Source organism: Tympanuchus pallidicinctus, unplaced genomic scaffold, assembly GCF_026119805.1.
Source record: "Tympanuchus pallidicinctus isolate F22 unplaced genomic scaffold, pur_lepc_1.0 scaffold22, whole genome shotgun sequence".
Taxonomy (NCBI): domain Eukaryota; kingdom Metazoa; phylum Chordata; class Aves; order Galliformes; family Phasianidae; genus Tympanuchus; species Tympanuchus pallidicinctus.
Genome location: NW_026294739.1, coordinates 10,660,817 through 10,677,048, shown reverse-complemented (window position 1 = coordinate 10,677,048; position 16,232 = coordinate 10,660,817). Strand labels below are relative to the sequence as shown.

At 36.4% G+C, this 16,232-nt stretch overlaps 1 long non-coding RNA gene across 1 annotated transcript in view; it reads right to left on the bottom strand.

Moving 5' to 3' along the window:
• LOC128082195 (uncharacterized) overlaps positions 1 to 16,232 on the bottom strand; it is a 472,145-nt gene that overhangs the window by 75,231 nt on the left and 380,682 nt on the right. Inside the window, exons 6-7 of the long non-coding RNA XR_008207583.1 lie at positions 1,089 to 1,235; positions 462 to 636 (exon numbers count right to left, since the gene is read on the bottom strand). This is a non-coding gene — a long non-coding RNA (uncharacterized LOC128082195). The remainder of the gene's footprint in view (positions 1 to 461; positions 637 to 1,088; positions 1,236 to 16,232) is intronic.

The following is a 16,232-nucleotide window of genomic DNA, read 5'->3' as shown; positions in this document are numbered from 1 at the left end:
TCTTTTTTTGTGTGTGCTGAATCCCAAACTCACTCAATGGCATCAAGCTACTTTTTAATTGCTCATAACCACAGGATAGTGTTATATTCTCATCACTGCCAGAACATGTCATCAGCTCTGTCCAACTCCAACACAAATCGTGTCTTTTTTTTTTTTTTTCCCCTCAGTCACTGCCATTATCAATGCTCTTTGCATGACCCTATGCTATTTCAACACTGCAGCACGCAGGCGAGCACAAGGCATACTGCAGGCATCTTTGGGAAACCTGCCTTGCCCTCAGCTTGAAGCCTCACAGACAGCCTGTCAGGCACTTTTGTGCTGTCATATACTTCCAAATGTACAGATACAGAGATCTGCCTGTCCTGAGACTGCACTAAGCTGCGCCTACAGATGTACTTGCTGGCTCTCTACTGTATGATCAGTCAGGCTTAAAAACACAGCATAGATTTAACATTCATTACCTATAGATTCTGTCACTGAAGAGTCATGCCTCCTCAGTTCACTGAAGTCTTCTTTCAATCACAGAGGCATCCATGGGGACGGAGTACTTAGAGAAATCTTGCTTCTCACTTTCCCAATGCATGTTCTAGGCTAAAGCTTGCCTTCTGTAGGTTCCTCTGCCTCTTCTTTCATATCCTACAGGAGCAAAAACGTACTTTGTCAGTCCTTACTCATGCTGCAGGCTATACAGCAGCTGGAGGCTTCCAGGTGTGTTATAGAGAGAGAGGGCAGTGCTGACTGCAGTGGTTAAAGCATTAAGCTTTAATTAAAGCATTAATTAAAGCATTAAGCTTTAAGACACCCTGGGAACCTCCCCTGTATTTTTACTCTGTCACAGTCTTGCTGAAGGACTGTGGCCAACTCCTGGAGCCTCCTTCTGCTTCGAGTTTCCCAAATTTTTATATGTAGATGGTACTGTATTCATTTATAAAATGCTTTCATGTCTACTGAAGAAAAATAAACTGCAAGAGAAGAGCTGTTATTGTTTGACTCACGCAACTTTTGCTATTTTCTAATCATAGTCAACAGTAGTGTTATATAGCTACAGCATCAGTAAGCTCACCTATACACAGAAAATACACAGGTACCTGAAAAAGGAGGTTCCTGCTAATAATGGGATTGAAGGGCACAGAGCCTTTGGCATCTGCATCAGAACTGTAGTGGGTTTGCCACTACGGCATCTTCGCAACTTTCACCTTTCCAATCTCTTTCCAGTTCAAATTTTTATTTTTGTACTTTCTGGAGAAAAAAAAGGAAAAAAAAAAAAAGAAAAAAAAAAAAGGAGAGAAAATACAAGTTAAATAATTTTCATGTCATACCATCTGTGATTTCTGTTTCTGATTCAGCTACACTAATAAACTTTTCCCGCTGTGCCACCCAAAAGAACTGGAAAAGGTCCATTCTAGTTGTTTTCCCTAGGCTATGCTGAGTGAATGCTCAATTCCCTGAGGATGAAGTGTATCGATGTAAATTTACTGTGATAGAGTCACACTGCTGCTGATTGTTGCAGAACTACCACTGAGTAGTAAATGCTTCACTGCTCTGTTACCCGAGGGGCTGAGCATTAACTACACTATTGAACAGCAAATGCTTATCATCCCCTATAATTCTAACTATATAAATCATTGCAGAGACAGTGTGCCTGCAGGGAACTCACACGGTCTATAAAAATGTAAAAATCTGAACTATATTTAGCTGACAGAGTATTACTTAAAAAAAAAAAAAAAAAAAAAGTATTCAAAAATAATCTTAGATATTAGCACACCTTCATTTCAATCTACTGAGGCTTTGGTGGAGTATAATCTTGTCTGTAAACATTTCCATCTTTAACTACAAGTTTTTAAAAAAATAGGGTTAAGAAATAAAAACTGTTACTCCCATCTTTGCCTACTCTCTCTTCTCCACGATTTCACACATCACAGACAATGATATCCTTTAAACTCATTCTTAGAGCCCCATATTTTTTCTTCATTGAGGAAAACTATATCTGCTTTGCTTAAAAAACACTAACAGAGGGTTTAATCATGGTTGTAAAACATGCATCCATGAAAAGGAGAAGATGCAATTCCCTTCTGTTCAAAGACATAGCTCTTCTAATAAAGTATTTACGCAAGGATTGCTGTTCTGACAGATGAAGGGCGTGCTACAATGTTCTTCCAAGGAACCTCAATGTGACTGAGGACATAGACATAAACTTTCATTCCAGAAAAAACAAACATTTAGTCTGGAGTAGACACAAGTGGGTCTGTTATCATCAGTGAATTACTCATACTTGTAAAGTTAGATCAAAGGACTTTATAATAGAGCTGGTGGTGCATATTCCTTAATGCATACATCAAATAACTTCTGTTCCTCCTTTTGGCCTCAGTCATACAATAACTTCTGGATAGGCCTCACTAGCCATGCTGAAATTATCACAAACTGCTTATGCTATTACTGCAGAGCTGAGGCTTTCAATACTATTCACCACTAGAAAACCAAAACATCCCCAAATGCCCATCTGCATAAAAATAAAACACATGAACATTTAATACTCAAATGAAATTACACAAAAACAGAACAAAACCAGATGAGAAAACCTTCAGGGGAGAACTTGTATTGGACTTGCTGAGTGTTCCATCCAGCATTCAGAGCACTGATGAAAGAGATGGCTCAGAGCAGAGCTGGAAAATGATCAGAAGCAATCAACGTTTCAAAGGGGTCACAACCAAAATCAAGTAAGAATACTAAAGCCTTCATGTTATTAATCCATGGATAGCTTAGTTTTTCTGTCCTTTTCCTTCAGGAAGATGTTCTAATGCAACAAAGATTTTGATTTTTAAAGATTATGTCATAATTTATTAATATTTAGCATATACTTTTTTTGCCTGCACATAGAATATTTTGTCAATAACTAACATGACTGTACCATAATCTGTAAGACTGAACTCATTAAAAGCAATGGAAGATTTTAAACAGAAATACAATTAAGCAATGTAAATATGTTTGAAGCATTAAAGGAAAACGTGAGGTATTAGTTAAAAACTGACTCAGATGAAGCTAGTTTTCCCAGGAAAGAAAGACAGAAAGATGGAAAGGAAGGAAGGAAGGGAAGAAGCGAGGAAGGAAGGCATATACAAAATTACTTCTTAAAAAAAGTAAGCAAATAGTGCCAACTATTTGCATGATTAGGGTATCTCATTATCAAAATGGAGATAAAAGTCTTTCTTTTATCCTTTAGATTGACTTCCCTTTAGATGAAAAGTAGTTTATAGTAGATAACTACAAACAAAATGCAGGAAACTCAAAGAAAAACAGAATGCTAGTATTATAAGAGCAACTCTTTGTGTTTTCTATGCTCATCAAAATGTGAATTCAAGCAAAAAAGCAGAATATAATATAACAGTGAAAAATCTGTAATTTGGGATTAATTTCAGACCATTAATGCAATACAGCAATGGTTTAATAGGCTGGCAAAACCAACACTTACAGGTAATCTTCCAAAACATATACCAGCTGCAGGATTCCAGATGAATTTGAGATGGTAGTCCCACAGGACTACTCAACTGAAAATGAGCTCATGCTTCAGTATTTTCAGATTAGCTCCATATGCTGTACTAGCACATTTACAGTATTAGTAGCCCGCAGTAAATTTCTTAGAGCATTACTGAATTTCGTTTCCAATGCCCATAGCCAGCAACACTCTGTCATGTTACTTTGGAGACCACTCTGCAACCAGCATCATCCCTATACAATATTATTCTGATTCTAAATGAAAGCATCATCCTCATCAGAATAAACACTGTACACCCGCAAATTCAGGTGGCTGAAAAAATCTGAGATGATTGAATTTATTGATTACAAAATTTTTTTTTGTTGCTACCGGTTATTTGGTTGCAAATTGCTGCAGTGCCACCAACTGAATAAGAGGGGTGACATTTCACACCAACAAGGACCTACTGGACAGCCTATGGCATTAAGATGCATGTGAATAATGGCATGAGCACAGCTCAAGTGCTGGTAATCTTCACATGCTCTGGCATGCCACGTGAAGCATGCAAGTCCTACACATTATAATGAGACCTTTTAGTTTACTTTGCTCCTAAAAATTTTTAGTTTCCCTCCCCTTGATAACAAATACCTAAGTGAAGAAAATCAGACATTTTAAAAATCAATCTCAATCACATTATATTCAAGACCCACTATTACACTCCATGCTTGTTACATTTGAGCTAAAAAGAATATTAGAAATCTCATTATTTTGTTGCTGGCTTTTCTACTTAATTATTACCACAACAGGCAGGTAATCATTAAGCTGATTACTCAAGACTGAGATGTAAATAGCTCATGTGGAGGTTAATAATCAGATAATAACAGTAAGCACTGGTTCTGTATAATTATATCAAATGACATGATTTATCCTAGGGCAAATTTTCCTTCAAAGTGAAACATTTCAAGATATCACAATCTTCTCAAAGAACTCTACACTTTGAAAGATCATCATATATGGAGGTTACTTAAACTACAAAATTTTTGCCATTTGTGAAATTTAAATGGAAAGGGAACATTTTATTCTAAAATAATAATTTTCTATTTGTCATTAATGTTGGATATGTTTAATTAAATTCTCTTTTTCAACAGTCCACACATCACAGAAACACCAAATGGTTGAGATTGGTAGGGGCCTCTGAAAGTCATCCTGTTCAACAAGACACATTTACTCACTGTCTTCAGAACCCTATTGATCATAATATCCCTATGGGAGAACTGCTAATGTGGCCAATGAGAAATCCAAGAATTTTAAAAAATAATGTAACATTCATAATGCAGAGACCTTCTTGTATTGAGAAATCATTAGAAACTGGGATTACAAACTTTCTTCCTTCTTCTACTGTACATTTTTCACTGTTATCCCTATTTTATTAATGCCAGTCTGATTGAAAAGGGCAAAGGGAAAAGCAAGCATTCTGCAGAGTAATTAGGAATAGGGTTGGACAGGGCTTTTTTTAAAATGTCACTGCTTGTAAGAAGCTTGTGACAGCTCAGCATTATGTGATGTTGGCTTTTACAAGGTATTGTTAAATATACACAGATTTCTTTCATATTTTTAGCTTGCTGTTTTAATCATCTCTACATCCAGTTCTTTTCAATTGCTGTTACAATTCATTGACATGTTTACTAGCCACTGGAGCAATGCTGTCCCAAATCATGACAAAGTAGGAACATTATGGCTGTCAAATGAAGCTACTGATGTCTGACAGGACAGGTTATGGCTTTACCAAAAAAAACTCCAGAGCCTTCTGTGTGAGATCTGACTCACTGCAATTCCTCACTGTGAAGATTCAAAAGAAAATACTTTCATATTATTGTTATTTTTTTAAAACTAAAATATAAGTATTCTGCACAGAAAACAGCAGACAATCATCTTCTGTTGGCTGAGGTGACCATTTCTCCAGCGTAGAGTAAGAAGCAACCATAAAGGAAAGCTTTCAACCTGACTGCTTTCACAGCAGTTCCTCATATATTTTGTGTTTACGTGTGTGGCAAGTGCTTGTTTTGTTGCTGTTGTTGTTGTTTTAATCTGTATTTACTAAAGTTTTTGAAAAGGGGACTTACAGCCAGGAAATCTGGCAATGTGACTTCAGCAGCTTTATCTCTGTGGCTGGGAAATTCAGAAAATGAGATGACTCCACCAGTAGGCTCTGAAAATGTTCTCGAGCTTTCAGTTCCCATGCTCTCTTAACATTCACCATCTCCACTACTGATAGAAGCAATGATCTAATTGTAAATCTGTATCAGTTGCATATTGATCCTTGGGAGCTCTGATTGTTATTTGTCCAAAATAATGGAGATGAGTAGCTGATTCTAAAGACAACTCTAAACTTCCCCATCTAACAATATAGATCTCAGATTAATGAGCTCTTAAAGTAATTGGGTCAGCCATAAATAGAGTTGTTTGCGAAGACATGAATACATTAATCTGTAAAGGCTATATTGTTAGTATCACAGAAAAGTATTGTATTATTTATATGCAGTTTTGAGGATTGATTGGTTGCAGCCAGATTGCATCTATTTCTTTCAAATATACCTGAAAGAAAGAGTGCTCAGGAGGTGTTTTCCACTTAGTCCACAACACAGATGTAATTCTTACGTTCAAAGCAGAAAAGTAGTCACACTATTGGCATTAGTATCTTTAAAGGGACTTGGGATAGAATATAGCTCCTATGAAGAGCTGAAAGAAACAGTATTGATTTCTGGATGTTTACTTCAGGAAAGAAGAAATAAATGACTTTCCTGGTGTTGGACGTCCAAGGCATTCTAACAGAGAAGAAAAAAAATACAGGATCTGTTGTTCAGTATCTGTCTGATAAAGGGTAAACTGTTTTCTACATATTGGGTTACAACTTGCAGATATGCAGAGACCTCTGCATTGTATCCCCCTTACATTATAGAGGCCTTTCTTCCTCAGCCTCTAGAGAAACTCTTTTTATATCACATAGAGAAATGAATGATTTATTTCAGATCTTCTCTTCTGCCATGTCTGACTGAATCTAATATCCCAACGGTCTTTGGGAAGTATGAACCATAATAAACCTGGAAGGAAGGATTTTACAACCTTCCTTGCCGGAACTTGTCATGGGAACATAAGTAGCAGCAGCTTTGTAACACTGTGAATTGAAAATGCTCAATCTCTGTTGGTTTAGCTCTGTACATGTCCTCCAGTCTGACGGTCTTGTCTCTTTCTGAGCTCCTCCATCAAGCCATTACAGAATGAGAATTGAAAGTGGTTTTCTAAGTCATTAAATCAGAAGTGAACTGCGCTCTATTGTGCTGGGAAGGTAGATTTAGGTTAGATATAAGGAAAAAGTCTTTTACAGTGAGGGTGGTGAGGCACTGGAACAGGTTACCTAGTGCTGTGGTTGAAGCTGCACCCCTAAAGACTTTCAAGGTAAGGCCGGATAAGGCCCTGGGCAACCTGATCTAGCTGTGGTGTCCCTGTTCATTGCAGGGGAGTTGGACCAGATGGTCTTCAGAGATCCCTTCCAAATCTAAGGATTCTACGATTCTAAATGCTGAACTCTGTAGTGCAACAAGTCCTATGTAGGTATGGAGTAGATAATAACTACATTTTTTGAGTTAGTGTGTTAGGTTCACTGCATCTTTTGAACATCTGCCTATCCTGTGAAAACATATAAAAGATTTCTGAATAACTTTTTTTTAGAAGACCTAAAATAAATAATGAAAAAAATTTTGATACAAAGTAAACTTACTAAGAACAACGGCAAATAGACTGTGGATTGCAATATTTATGATGATAATTAAATAAAAAGGTTTTTTTTTTCTCAATAATATACTTTGCACCACAGCAGCAAACTAACATTTTACTCCCAAGAGAGCTTTATCTCCAGAACCACCCATCATTTTGTGCATGCTTCCCATCTTTCTCAAGCTCATGCATCTCTGGGTAGCTATAAATCAGAAGACCACATGAAGTGCCATCATTACCAAATATATGGAGTACAGTGCAATGTAGAATCTCTGAGAACACATATTTTACTAAATCTATACCTATGCTAAAATTTTCAAATGAAATATATAAATCTGCTGTCATGTATTTATAATGCATATCTATCAAACCCAGCAGTATTATTTTTTGTACAAGAAATGATGATATTTGACATACAGCACTTTCTCAGTTTAACTTCTGCTTCAGCTTCTTTCAGTGAAACATCAGTCCATTAGTTCTCTCAGTGAAAGTCTTCAAAAAATAGTGATATTTTAAGACATTGTTCATTTTATATAAATTGTAATTCCTCTGAAATATATTGCTTCAATAAGGGGGAAAATATTGTGTGTCATGGACAGAAAAGAAAGCAAAGCATTTGATCTTCAGCATTTGAGCAGCTTTGTTCCTTTGTATTCATTCATGTAGACAGAGATAAGATTTCATTACAGAGTGAGATATTGGTTCTAATAAGATACTACTGAAGTATTATTTCTGCTTTGAAATCATGTTTAAATGATGCACCCCATGAAGATAGCTTTTTAAGGGCTATCTCATCAGGGAAAAATTGTTTAAAAAGTAATTTAATGGATTCAGACATTAACATTGGTTCCTCTTGAAGCCTGAGCAAGGACTTGTCTGCAAGGTGAATCAGGCAGATGGCACAGGGGAGCCTGAGCAGTGGATGCCTTCATATTCCTTGTGAAGTGGGAGAATAGGCCCAGGAATAACTTGATCAGCAAACTTCATAACCTTCCATGAAACAATGTAAGGGCAATGACTGAGGAAAGATGAAGGCACTGCCATCCACACAAAGTGAAAGGTATTTAAAAGTTATTCCTATAAGTGAGTGCACTCTCATTTCCTTTTACTTCATTGTGTGTCTAGTACTACTTTCAGTCTAGCACATATAATTCAGAGGATCTGACATCCATTGCCCTGATCTCATTTATCACCAGCCCATCTCCATTTCAGAAACCCAGATATTCAGTGTACAATTTTTACTGTAAAATTGGATTTGTTTGTTTTGACAGAGTAGGCTTGTTAAATTTATGATTTAACATTGAACATCCTTCACCTTGAAAGCAGCTCTCCTGCTGTAAAAGTGAGGCATCTCTCTCATGAGGATGCTATAATATCATGATACAGATGCCCATCCTGTTAGACAAGGTCATGCCAGCAGAAACTAAACTTAATTTCCTGAGACCTTCCAACACTTAGCTCTATTTTTCACTTTACAAGGATAAATATTGGGAAATACTTTATACCATGAAGTAACTGTCCTTTCATCAATACAATTAAAAAAATGGTTCACTTCAAAATGGCGAGGTTAAAGAAAATATAAAAAGCATGTTGAAAATACATTATTTGTCTATCTGATAGTTTCTGCCTTTGTCTCTACATCATAAAAAGTAAATAATTTCACATGCACTTCGGAATAAGACCCTTCATTAGGGGTGGGTATTTTATTCAAAACTATGTTTTTGACCTTATTTGAATCATCTGCCACTGAGTATACCACTTTGTTCTCTCCCCTTGAGCTTCTGTCTGCTCCTCCAGGTCCTCACCATAAAATTATTTTCAAGTTCCCTAAAATAAGTACTCCTCAATTGCTCTTTCCACCTTGTCTTGAAACTTTGACAACATAAAGCCTCCAAATCATCTTACAAATCTTTTTCAGTTCTAAGATAACAAAGTTGTTCACTCAGTTTCTTAATCATACAGAGGAAAGCATTTTTCCTCATCCATCTTCAGGTGCACTGATGTGCCCATCTTGTTCTGCCTCTGAAATGCAACACAACAGGTTGCAGCTCCAAGAAAAAATCTATTTCCCTGCAAAGTCTCTCCCACTATGCGTAGCCTTCCTTTCCTGTTCTAGATCTGCATATACAGAGGATCTGCAGCTCAGCTTCCCCAGTCAGCAAAACAGGAATCACTATCCTTATCTGCTGCAACTTAGTTGTACATTTTCCTTCTCTACAGAAACTTAGCTGCTGCCAGTTAAGGTACTTAGTAATTTTCCAGCCATTGCAAACACTCACAGGCTGTAATTACAGGCTGTCAACACTCCACTCAACCTTAAGGAAAGGGGACGTTGCAGTTCACATCTCCAGAGAGCTATCTGGATCTGTTTACAACCCTAAAAGAGAGTTCACAGTTGTAGATTTTTTTTTCCAGCTATAATTTCAATTAGACTCTGTGGGCTCTTTGGGCAGGTGAATGCGTGTCTGTGGCAGAGTAGACGGAGATGTTATGGAAGTCTTATCTAAATAAAAATATTTCTGAAACAAACTAACAACAACAACAAAAAAACCCAACCAAAAAACACCAAAACACTCGTGCGCTCTCAGTACTTAATTCGAGCTCTTTTGCATTGATGTTGATCATTATCCATAAAACTCCCCTGACTCACAGCAACCACAAGGAGAAAAAACGCATGGTGCTTGATGTCAGGCATTATTCTTCATTCACTTTCATTAAATTCTGTACTTGCAAGGAACACAAACCATATCTTACAAAACAAACTAGCAGCAAATCAGCCATCACTTGCAAAGGCCTAGCCCAGAGAGCAAGGTCTTTTTAACAAAGTGTCAGATTGAAATGCTCATGATGTATTTATCCTTCAGCTGTAAGAATGAGCATCCTTGAAGGAATTTTGGTTGATCATGAAATTGGATCATAGGGCACCACAACGAAAAGATGAATACATCTAATTTTTTTCTGGGAGGAAATGAAAGATTATTGTAATAAGGGCTCAACACTTCTTTTTCATCTTCCTTCAGCTGTTCAAATTTTATATTGCCTTACTTGTCCACTTGATTTCCTTTCTACTACTGTATATTTATCCCTTACAGAGAATAAATCACTAGAACAAGTTATTTTGAAAATGGTGTGGATGTGTTTTAACCAACAAATCCAGTGTAATCAGCAGACCCTGATCCTTGAAGTTGAAGGTTTATTTTAGAACAGCATGCCATGTTTAATCAGTTTTACTAACACTGCACAGTACTATCTGCTTTGACAAGAATATGTTGATCGTATTACAGAATGATTACTGCTAATGGAGATCTTTTAGACAAGATTAGATTTTGCTTCTGTCCAGATGTCTCTAAGAATGTTATTAGTTTTTGGTGTCGTATTTTTGTAATATTAATATGATCAGCTTATGGACCTGCTCATATGCTATAACTGCTACAATTTATCTGACAGTTAAGTTGTCAGGATTAAGCAGCATCTAACCCAATGAATGTTGCTGCAATCTGTATCAAATTAGGCACTGCCCACACAATCCTACCATAGCTGTGATTTGACCAGTGAATATTTTGACGAGCTCCCAAATTCTGAGATTCAGAAAATGATGTTGAGCTGCTCAGTAGATATTTCTGAAAAAGCTGATTACTTCAAGATATTATTCCAGATAGTGAATCTACGTATTTTTAAAGGACTGCAGCATTTTTCTCATAAATCAGCAAAATAAGATTCAGAGTTGTTCTACTCTGACAGCTAATTAATGTGGCACTGTAGAGGAAGACCATTAGTATAACTGCAGCTGTAATAGTAGCTTTTCTATAGATACAGAAAGGATGATAAATTACTTTGTTTATAAAGCACTTTTCTTCTTTCAAAGCTAGAGGATAACTGCAAGTACCCTTCCTGACCTGTATTTACTACTTAGACATAAAACATTACAAATGTTGAGAACCATAAAGATTAGTTTTAATAAATTTTGACTAGAGTGCCTTACAATATCAACCAAGCAATACTATTGCCCTTAAGTTTAATAATACATGCTGATATGCACTCTGATGGTATGCTTCATTCCTTTTGATAATACGCCTTTAAAAACAATGTCCTTTAGGGTCCAATGGACCATGAAATAGTCTCTGCAAAAGTACCAGTGGTGCCAATGCGGAGACAAACATTCATTTTGGCTGTCAACTTTAAGGACTGAGGAAGAAATGAAGCACATTTATTATATACTGATGTATTCTGACTAGATTATCCTTTTCAGTTGTAGGCACTATAAAGGCAAGTGCAGATTACTATGGGGGAATAGTTAAAAAAAAATATTCAGATGGGCTGTAACAGTTGTGCTTCCAATTTCACAGTTGGATAATTTGCTTTATAAACTTCTATTTAAAAGAAAGTTTTACTGGCAATGAAATATGCTAAGTAAACAATCTGTAATTTGAAAGTTAGTATATTAGAGATACTTATTCAGAAGCTGCTTCTACTAATACTACATTTATTAATTAATATTTGAGTTTACTATGCTGTAGGAAAGTTGAAGATTTTTCTTAGATATCCTTTTTCATTACAATTCTGTCAAAATTTACCTTTTTAAGTATCACTATTTAATAGAACATCAATACCGTGGTTATTTCTGTATAGCAACCATAGTGACTATATAACTCATGCTGAAGTCAACAGGGCCAGAATATTCTGAACAGAATACTTTAATCTTAGTACTCTGGTGCATTTTTCATGGTGTAAACTTCATTTTTTTCCCATTTTACAGTTAGAAATTGGAGGCAGAAAGCTTAAGAGATTCTTTTTTGATCATGCAGTAAAAGAAAGGAGAAGCTGTATCAAGAGCTCTTACTTGGCCCTTGGATACCAATATTTGACCAAGGCTTGCTGAGCACGTATTATTGGGTCCCTTATGGAAACTGATGAGCAATCAGTCAAGTGCAACATGCCCAAATGAAAGGGAGAGCAGAAAATTATAAACTAGAAACACAGCATCTATTGTTATGCTTTTAAAAATAAAAATAAAAATAAAAATAAAAATAAAAATAAAAATCTATCAACACCCAAACCCAGAGTACTGAAAACTGAAGGTAGTCTGACAGGTCTAAAAGCAATGCAATGCCCACAGCACACTGTGCTAGCAACACAACACCTGTTGTCTTAAACCCCTTCTTGTTAAATACAATTTTTTTCCAAAATCCTTAAGTACAAATAAAAGGAGAGTTCATCTCTAGGATGTGTTTTCACATACAGCTATGTGAAATTAACCCACAAATAAATTGTCCAACAGACTGTAAATGTTCATGAGCATATTTAGATACACTATTTATGTATTTATACCATTCATCAAAACTTCTGCGTGTTCTTCCAATTTAGAAGAAACAGTTTCTACTGGTTCCTTTAACCCAGAGGCAGAAAATGTGGACTGATAATCTATGAAGTTCTGGTAATATTTAGATTTATAGCAGATTGAACACAGACTGAACACTCCACACATTTCTCATCTGCTTTTTTAAAATAGAGATCACAACACAAAAACAAATTTTTAAAGCAGCTGATTAATACATAACAACCAAAAGTTTAAACTGTGCTATTGAGTTTTGTGCTTGAGAGAGCAGAAGCAGGCTGCAGACTTCTGTAATAGGATGATTTCTATATGCAGTGAAAAGCACATTGTTCTCCAAGTTACTCTGCTAATGCCTGCCACAGCTGAGGCAATGCCACCTCTGGAAAGCCCTTTGTATCCAATGTTTCAGTTCACTAGCATGCCACATTTCAGAAAAAGCAATTTCTCCCTGTACTTCACCTGTGCATTACTGCTGTCTGTATGCACTCCGAGATAATACATACTGTTTACAAGAAATGGAAAGCACTGCAGAATTCACTTACTAGCTGTGATCCTACTTTAAAATTACACTGATGCACTGACCTGCTATTGGTGTTAATTCCAGTCTACTGAAAAGGCTGTTACATTGGTTCTGATTTAATTTCTAGACAAGAACTTCTTAAAGAGTTTAGGCAGAAGTGGTTCCTTGACAACCAACCAGTGGCATAAGAACATGCATTTTACTTGCAAAAATAAAAAGACCTTTTCTGAAAGCAAAGTTGAGATGGGGCACGTTCAGCCTGCAGAAGAGAAGGCTGTAGGGAGACCTCATTGAGACCTTCCAATACTTTAAAGGAGTTTATAAAAATGAGGGAAATCAACTTTTTCCTAATGTGCAGTTGGCACCAGCAGAAAAGTAGAAGCCTTCTTTTGAAGAATTAGAGATTCTTTTACTATGGCTCACAGATGTTTATAATCCAGCTAGAAATAAGTTTTACTTTTTATTTATGTCAATTTTCTTAACAAATTAAGATGGTTATCATGATTACACTGAAACAAAGATTAACATTTAATAGTAAAATAGTTTTACTTTGAATTTACTTATAGTCTAATGGGGCTTGGTATCATCTATACTAGAAGGAAATTTTAGTTTAAACTCTGTTAACACTGCATAGCTCTCAGCAGCAGTCTGTATAAACATCTGTAATTTGAGGTTTCTGATTTTGTGCAGTTACTGAACAGAGAAAATCTGTCTTGAATATGCCCATAAAAAGATGTTATTTTTGTTTCCTACTGAAATACAAATGTGAGAAACAAAACACATTTAAAGTTGACAAAACATTTCATTCTGTCAAAATGAAATACTTTTTTCCAAAGTCTCTGGCCCCTTAAACACTGATTTCAGTTAAATTTTGTGGGTTTTTCTTCCCAAATGTCACAGCAAAATGAAAACTTGAAACATCTTGTATAAAAATTGTCAAAACAGTTATTTTCTAATATTGAACATTATTCTTACTTTGTTTAGAAGCAGTCTCCAAAGGCAGTTTTCAGTAGCAGCCTTCAAAGTATTTTGAGTAAGGAGCCTGAAATGGAGCTTCATGAAAAACTTTAGCTTCACTAACAGTTTAGACAAATCTACTTAACCAGTATGTACTTCTGTGTTGCATGTTCTCTCAGTTTGGAAGATCTACATGATGTTTATTTTCTGTACCACTTTCTATGTGTCATGAAGCATATGTTGTAGGAAACTGATTGCTTTTCAGGCTGACAGCTGCCTTGCTGTTCCAGTTCCTGTCACAAAGGAAGATATTTAAGCTGAGAAATTCCTCAGTAATATATTTGGACACTTTTAAAACTTAGCTATTATAAAGGCCAGGGTTCCATTCATATTTGGTATTCTGATTTCTTCATAGAAATCGCTCCTTTATGGAGACAGATAATTCCAATCAATACTAATTTCCATTCTTCTAGAAAACTCTATTTTATACCACTCAGGTGGGAAAACCCTTAATATATATCAAGTAATCAATTTTAAACATTCTTTAAATTCTTCAGCAATTACCTAGGTACTTAGAGTTCATTTAAGTCAGCCAGAGAGCCATACTTCATTTTTAGGCTTGCTTAGTCTTTTTCAGCATTCTTCTGGTGCATCAAGAGTCACAGAGGTTCATGCAGCTTCTTATAAACAGACAGATCTCTCACCACCAAGTTTGTCAGTGAGCTGACAAGCATATGTTCTGAAATGTCTTTGAGGCAGGAGATGCCTAGCTTTTCTACAAATACTGTTAATCTAATTATTTTGGCATTTCTCCCATGAAGAATGATTTTTCATTTTCATTCTTGGATTTATTATAGGATGGAAAATTGCTAAAATTCAAGCTTATGTTGCCATTCAACTTATAAATTCATTCCACATTCATTTGCTTTTTGGTCCTTCTGGCAAGGCTAGAGCTACATAGAGCATATTCAGTTAACACACAAATGTACATGGTCTATTGAAATCTTGACGTAACGTCACACAGCGCTGCTTAATGATGATTCCTTCCAAACCATTTCCTTCAAGAAATGCAGAAAGGCCTGCACACAGTAGGTCATCTCACAGCTGACTTCTTGACAGACCACTACCAAAGGTTTCACCCTATTTAATATTTCATATGAACACTTATTTTTGTAATTCAGGAACAGTTGATTACTTTGAATTGCAGGTGCTATACCACTGTGATTGCAGTAATTAAAATAATTTTGGTCGGAAGAGGTATAATTAAGTTATTAATATACACAGTCTTTGTCACACACAGAACACAGGGCTTTTTGACAAGGCAATAGATAAAACATGGCAACACTGCAAAAGGTAAAACTGACCAGTCAGGTCAGTAAGTTCAGGATATCTGTTCACAGGATCACAGAATTGTAGGGGTTGGAAGGGACCTCCAGAGATCATCGAGTCCAACCCCCCTGCCAAAGCAGGTTCCCTACAGCAGGTCGCACAGGTCGGCATCCAGGCAGGTCTTGAACATCTCCAGAGAAGGAGACTCCACCACCTCCCTGGGCAGCCTGTTCCAGTGCTCCGTCACCTCACTGTAAAGAAGTTCTTGCGCACATTTGTGTGGAACTTCCTATGCTGCAGTTTCCAGCCGTTTCCCTTTTTCCTATCTCCACACACTGCTGAAAACAGTCTGGCCTCATCACTCTGCCCCCCACACCTTAGATATTTATAGACCTGGATCAGGTCCCCTCTCAGTCTTGTTTTCTCAAGGCTGAACAGACCCAGTTCACTCAGCCTTTCCTCATAGGAGAGATGCTCCAGGCCCCTCACCATCTTTCCAAGAGATCCCTGTCTTTTTTGTACTTTTTTGTTCCTTTTCATGGAGTTTCATTTTTTGTGGAAGTTGCACAAAAAGTGTTACTGTATAGAAATTACAGTTACTGCAAGATAGGTTATGCTTTTTCCTTTCTGCTAACATGACAATTTATTTAGTTTCAGCCTATACTAGCATCTTTTGATGGTTATTTTTCTATTGAATAAAACCTATTAGAAATTTACATTATTTAAAAACAAAGTGTGAATACATTTTCAAGAAAGCTTGCCAACCCATTCCTTCCTTCTGTTATAATAATAGGAAAATAACCTTGGCAGAATTTTTAGAAAATGGAATTGCAATCTTCTGTTTC